This window comes from Uloborus diversus, chromosome 10, assembly GCF_026930045.1.
Source record: "Uloborus diversus isolate 005 chromosome 10, Udiv.v.3.1, whole genome shotgun sequence".
Classification (NCBI taxonomy): Eukaryota; Metazoa; Arthropoda; class Arachnida; order Araneae; family Uloboridae; genus Uloborus; species Uloborus diversus.
In genome coordinates this window covers 116996467-117003815 of record NC_072740.1, presented here as the reverse complement: position 1 = coordinate 117003815, position 7349 = coordinate 116996467, and positions in this window count along the sequence as shown.

Genomic DNA, 7349 nt, shown 5'->3' with positions numbered 1-7349 from the left:
ACTTTTACTTTAAATGGCTGGCAATACTTTATTTTCAAATTGTATGAATTAAATATATATATATATTTAATTCATACAATATATATATAGAAGTATGTTGGGTTATTTTAATGTGACTTTTAGATTTTAAATTTGATTCAAATAATTGACGTTAAAAATTAAAATGTGAAAAGTGTCCCAAGGTACAACACTCTCCCCTACTTACTTTAAATTCAAATAACTGATGAATGAAATTGATTCAATATGATAGTAACGTAAAATACTAATATGTTAGTCACATTATTATTGTTCATTTCTTTCTTCAAATTATCTAAGTAACCTTGAAGTGGTCACTACAAGTGTGTTTACCTTAGTTGCATTCGATTATTAGAATTTGAACTTAGGAGACAAACGTGTCCAGTGTCCAACGATACATAAAGGGTTAAAAATGCGTAGGATGAAGGATCCAAGGATACTTTTTAACGAAGGAAACAAATTAACAATGAAAAAAAAAATCTTTCAAGTTGATAACAGAAAACTTAACTATATATCCATATTAATAATTATCGATTCTTTTCTACGTAAGCACCGTGCTTTAAAAGGGATGACATTTTTTTTTCTTCTTGAACAAAACTATCCTAGTAGCAAGAAGCAACAAAAGAACTAGTATTCCTGTTTTGTTCGAAAAGTGACTTTGGACATGGTGCCTCAGGCTATCTGAGCTTGGGGAAGTGGCGACTCAGTGGGTGGTAGTGACTTCTAAAAGGGTGGAAAATTACTGAATCCTTTTCAAATTTTCTCCCGTTTGTCTGGTGTTTTGCGCAGAGCAGTAGTCAGATGGTTTAAGAGTCGTATTTGGGGTAGTAAATAATACTCTATGTAACAAAAAAAAAAAAAAAAACGCTCCAAGAAGAAATTGTCAGATTGAAACGAAATTTTACACCCGTGATGGCAGCATTGATGTTAGAAAGGAATTTCGAAATAAAAGCAAAATGACCATATGTTACCGGAAAAATAAAAAATGAATGAAGGTTTTCGTTCCATGTTGCGCAACTTGCATAAATATACGAGGCATATATTGTATTTAGGTGTTCTAATGAGTATTAAGGCATAGGCTGTCCAATTTACCCAAAAGATTATCAAAGATTTTCAAAGTATTATCAAAGTTTTCTTTTTTAATTGTTGCTTTCATAATTCCTAACAAAAAAAAAAGTATATTCGACAATGTATAACCTATTTTTACTGTTAGATTAGTTCATAATTTTGTATAAAAAATAAGAGTTGACGTAACCACACAGGGTAGTTTTGGTATAAACAAAACTATCAAAACACATTTTAGGATTCCGAGGTAGATTTTTCTCAATTTAAATGTAAAGCATCAGTTATACCGAAATAGGAAATGTGAGGCAAAATGAAATGGTGAAATAATTGCTCTGCTTTCAGCGCCCCCTATCTGGTAACATTTCAATTATGTAGTTACCCATATAGTCAATTCTAGTCAAGAAAAAAATACCCCCGAAGATTAAAGCATGTAATAATGCAGGTAATTTTCAAAAATCGATACTCTTAAATTAACTTATTTACATTCCTTGATTTAGTAATTAACTTATTTAATCATTCATTCACGAACTTTCTTATTCATTTTCACTCTTTTACTCACTCACTTGTTTTTTTCATTTATTAATTTATTCATTAATTTCTTTATTTATTTAATTATTTGTTCATTGTTTCATTATCCTTTCATTTCGTCATTCAACCTTTTATTTACTGATTTATTTGATCAAAAATGTGTTTTATAAACGAATAAAAAATATTTTATCGGAAAAACATTTGTTTTTTTTTTCACTTGGTCCCATGGAAAAAGAGTGAAAATCCCCCCGCCCATTTTTTTGTTGAAGACACAAATTTACTGCCAAAAATAAAAAAATACTGCTTCAATGCAAGTTTCATTATAAAATACAATATTCTTTCTTTATGTATTGTAATTTTCAAAACAAATTTTCAATTTGTTCAATTTGAAAAAGATTACTCATCTTAACTATTCCGCTTTGCCCCACATTCCTCTACACGAAAATTGATCTGCACAAGGTAAAATTTTAATGCTCAGTACAAACCTGTAATTAAAAAAAGAACGGTGAGGGGAAGGCTGCCACTTGAATTTGTAATGTTGGTTCTCAATTTGATATGAGGATGACATCTAATATGGGCATTTTATGCTATAACTGATTATTGTTAAATTGATATATTTTGTACATGTCTAGTGAAAATAACATAACAAAATGAAAAAGGATTCATTGTTTTCATTGTTTTGTCCTTCATTGTTTTTTGTCCTTTTGTGTGTGTTGGTCTATGTATTTCTGTTCTTTTCTTTTTTTCTCAAATCGAACTTTTCAGACTTTTAGATAATTATCATTTTTTTCGCTTCAATTAATCTTTCTTCACCCCGTGAAGGATACTTTACATTAACAGCAGTACTAAGGTACTTATCGTATTTCTACATGTTAACTTTTGTAAAAAAGGGAGGTAATTTTGAAAATTATAAGTATTATGTACGTGAGTTAAATTGCAATTTAGAATTTTATGAAGTGTGTGTAAAAGGATAATATGACACTCACTTAAAAAAAAAGGAAAAAAGGATAATATAAAAAACTAGAATAGTGATGCAAGGCCATACGTGTTAACATGCCTGCCACATTTAATTGTTTAATGTGGCTAAAATGTAGGTCTACTCAGTATTTTTCTCCCAAAACCCTGAAGAAAATAGTACATACCCCACATAAATAACTCACAATATACCTATGGTGGACTGAAAAATATGACAAAAATGTATATATATAAACACCTATCTATTGCAAAACATAAATCGCTTACACATATAAACATCAAGCTCAAATTTAAGAACGAATGCTTCAAAACACGCGCTTTATGAAAATATAAAATATATTCCAAGAGCCAATGATTTATTTAAGGAAAAAAGAATGGTGTTTACGCCAGAGCTCGAACTGTACATTCCCTTTTGTATCATTTTCTGAAAGAATTGATACGTAGTGAACACACATCCACAACTTGTTTCGACACATGTTGCTTGCCCCATAAAATATGAAGCGCCCCGATCTGTTATTGCTCATACACAGAAGCGCGAGCAGGCAACGAGGATATAAAATATAGAAGTAACACTAGGAAAGGTTATTGATCAAGCGTTTGCTTGGTTATCCTTCAAAAGGGATCTTCCGTGGTATATTGCCCGGTCTGTTCTGGAATGTAATATCTATAGCGGATGATATTGGAATGCCGCAAAGCGTCAGGGTTATGGGCCAAAGGAGGAATTGGCGATTCTTGAGATCTTGCCATTTTCTGGACCCATTCTACCCAAGGCACGTAGTTCGGAGGGCAGAAGATCCACTCCTCGTGTGCTCTCTATTTGTCTTTTGACAGGGGTCTTGGGTCAAAAAGTCCGCCAGCTCGACTGAGAAATGAATTTTGTTTCAAAGGTTTAGTTGACGCTGCTTGCTTTTGGTATTCGGTTCATTTCGGTTCGGAGAGGGGGGGGGGGGGAATGCTTTCAATTTCGTACATCAGCTGACGCGTTTGATTTTTTTTTTTTTTGGTAAAAGAATGGTATCTATCTTATGCACTAGAAAATCACCCGTCAAGGTATGATGGGTGAAATTGCTTCTTCATTTGACTGAACTGCTGTTGCCCTAACTGCCCTAAACTGCAACTGCCTGTTTAGGGATATTTTGATCGTTGAAATTTTGGGTCGCATAAATTTGGGTAATTCAGTGTTCTTTTCTGGCTAAATCAGCGAGGCCAAATGGTGCCACAATTGGCAAAATTTGGGAGAAAAAAATAAAACCAAGAATTTCAGCTATTGAAATCTTTTCGTAAAAATATATACAAAATTCAATAAACGTTCTCATTGTAAATTAATTTCTGTTTATAAATGACATCATTGCTGGTGATGTCAGAGCGCTACTCGGTCAGTGGTTCAGGCTATTATATATATGAGGATGTGTTTCTTTCAAATTGAATTAGATAATACGAGCTTCGACTTTCAGATGAAATATGAAACGACAACATTTTCACACTGCCTTGAGCAAGTAAACAGAAATATCTGCAAAATTTTCGTGTCTCATTCTTTTGCATTTTCGTCATCTGTCTTACTTTAGCTTCATTGAACAAATTTGCCAATTTGGTTTCCGCTGAAAATAAAGCACAATTCTAACTCCAAACATCTTAATAATGTTTGTGGGTAATCAAAAACGCGTTTCTTCAAATATTTTTTTTATTTTTAATTATTTTATTTTATTTATTAATTAATTTATTTATTTATTTATTTTTTGTAGATAATGCGGTTTACCTGCCCAAGACATACGTTTAGCTTCCTGTTCCTGGAACAGCTTGATTCGTAAAAAGTTTATAAAAATAATGAAATAGACTCTACAATATCCTACAAATAAGGTACATGAATCCCGTAAGAAACGCAGCAAGAGGAGTTTTCAAGGGTGAAAATTCTAAAGGACGAGTAATTTTTAATTATACTTTAAACTCTAATTTGGTTATATATATATATATATATATATATATATGAGGATCAGCAGTGACTCCTTCCCTCCCACACACCCATCAAGAAAAAATTCTGGCTAGCATGACGACATGCTGTCACCACTTTTGCGCTTAATTCATTATTTCAGAAATCATTTCATCTTTTGGTACTTGAACTCATAAATACAGGTATTAGAGGCGGTTCAATTTGAGATTTGAGACTAAAATGCGTGGATTGCAGAAATACTGCATTCGTAGGAAAGTTTTTTTCTTCTTCGAAAGGAGAAAAATTGGCGTTTCACATGTCGCGGAAGAAGCTCGTTCAAATGTGCCACCCAAAATAAATAAGCAATAATAATGAATAAGTAAGCCGCACAAAATAAATAAGTTGATTGGTTTCTCATGTGCATGAAGTATAGAAACAGAAGTAACAGGGACCAAAATTTTGCAAGTTCAGCTATCTTGATAGACATTTCATATAATATTCGACTTCACAGCAAATAATTTTTCTCTAAAAGCATTTTACTCACCAAATGACATAGTAAAAAAATTCAACTTACCAGACTTTGACCGTTGATACATTTCTCTCTTTTTGACTAAAATTTATCTCCACATTTTAAAACATGCCTTACCTATACGCAGGACATTGTGCCTAGAGTAGTAAAAATACTCCGTTGCACTCTGAGTTTGATGTAGATGCAATGAACTAAATAATATTAATTAATTGTTTTAGTTTTTGTATAATCCGTGAACTGTCAATTAAGTACAAATAGTAGGATTTAGATATTTCATCTATAACACGTTTGCAAGTATTTGATGCAAATGTTTTAACAAAAAAAAAAAAAAAAGAAATATTATTTATTTTTCAAATCATTAAATTACAAACAATTCACTTCGGGACAGATCAGTGGCGGAGTGGTTTGGGGGTAAAAAAAATCCCCCCCAGAGACCTTGGTTTTAACATAATCACCAATTCTAGAATTCTAGTGCAGTAGTTGATACACAAAAAGAAAGATTGTTTTCATCACAAAAAAAAGGGAAAAAGAAGGCTCCAAAAGGAAATTCTGGCTGTGCTAGTGCCACAGAGTAATAGTATTCTCACATCTTATCCGAATGAATACACAAACTAAGTCGAAAATACCAAAATATGGTACCTAAAAATATAACAGCAAAAAATATAAAAATGTATTATACTTACAATGTTTTCCAAATTGTTTCAGTGTGCTATTTTGTTATCAATGGCCAAGATTATAGGAGCTTTGCATAATCTAAAAAATCATTCTAATTCTAAAAGCTAGTACGGTATGCTAGATTTGTGTAAATATTTAAATTTGTAATAGCAGAAACAGCGCAGACTTCATGTTACACGATTTGCCAGTTAAGAGTTGAATTTTATCGAGAGAACAAATAAATAAAATAAAATAAATGAAACACTAATATTTACAGAAAATTATAATTATCGTGGCTAAATTTCTTTTCTGATATTCAGTATTTACTTCGAATATGCCACAAAATACGGAAACAGTCCCTATAAAAAGTGTTAAACTTGTGTTTGCATTTCACGCGGTAAATTGTTTTGGGCTTAAACATTTAACGTTTTCCTCAGTAAAATCCTCCAATAATATATCTAATATTTTCATATATCTTGTAATATAACGTGAGAAAAACCATATGCAAAATCTATACAATATTGGCCAAAGATATCCAATTCTTTTGATAAATGTATTCATTACCTTAAAATAAGTTGTACTCCATTTTCTTAGTTATAGCAGAAGAAATCAGTACACAAACGACACATTTTCTCAATGTTTATTTTTAGTAAAAAAAACTTGAAATCTCGTTAGACCTGACAAATAACTCTACGACACTAGTACTTACTGTATAAAAAATCCAAAGTGGAAGTACAAAAATACAGTACTTCCCTCAATACTTTAAACAGATACATTATAAATTACATTCTTTTAAAGGTTTGATCAAACGCTCAAATCTTATACAACACGGTATATTTTCACACTTACAAGACATATAGTATTTAAAAATACAATAAAATATACATTTCCTTAAGAATCATTTTTCTGTACATTACAGACGGCGTTTGAAGCAGAAACGCGTTTGAACTTGCTTTGAAAGAGGACACGCAACCGAGTAAAACAAATGCTATAGTGAGAAATACACAGTTCATTTAAAGTATACTTTTATTCACAACATATAAAAAACATTATTTAAAATATCCAGCCTTACGCCTGAAATTAATTTCAGATTTAAATAACAAATGATTTTTATCAGCATTCGCGATATAGCTGTTATTGAGAAGGAATAAAAGATGGAGAGAGTGAAGCCTTCAGTTTCTTGAAGCAAAGACCCCAAGTCACGTAATATATTTTAAAGTAAAGTACTGGAATAAATATGGTTTCTTCGACTCGTTTCACGTTAAACGTGTCTCCCATTCGTCGAAGTTGAACCATGTGACTTGAGATCTGTGTCTCAGCATTGTCTAAGCCAATGATTGCAATAGCTCCCTCCAGTTACTAATTTCTTCTCTAAGACGGTTATGCCGTGGAAAGATGGCGCATGAACTGGAAGTGGAAACGGAACATTTCATTTTGAAATAGGTAGAATCAGTAAGGCAGTTAAGTTTTGACTGCTCCCCCTCCCCGTGCGATCCTACTGAACATACCAATTACAAAATGAAGTGTTCCGTTTCCGCTTGCAATTCATCCGCAATCTCTCCATGGTCGAGCTTTAGCTTTATATTTGTGCTGAAACAGTACCTCGATGTCGTCAAACCAATATCTCAAGTGCACGTTTGTCACAAAGCTTTTTTT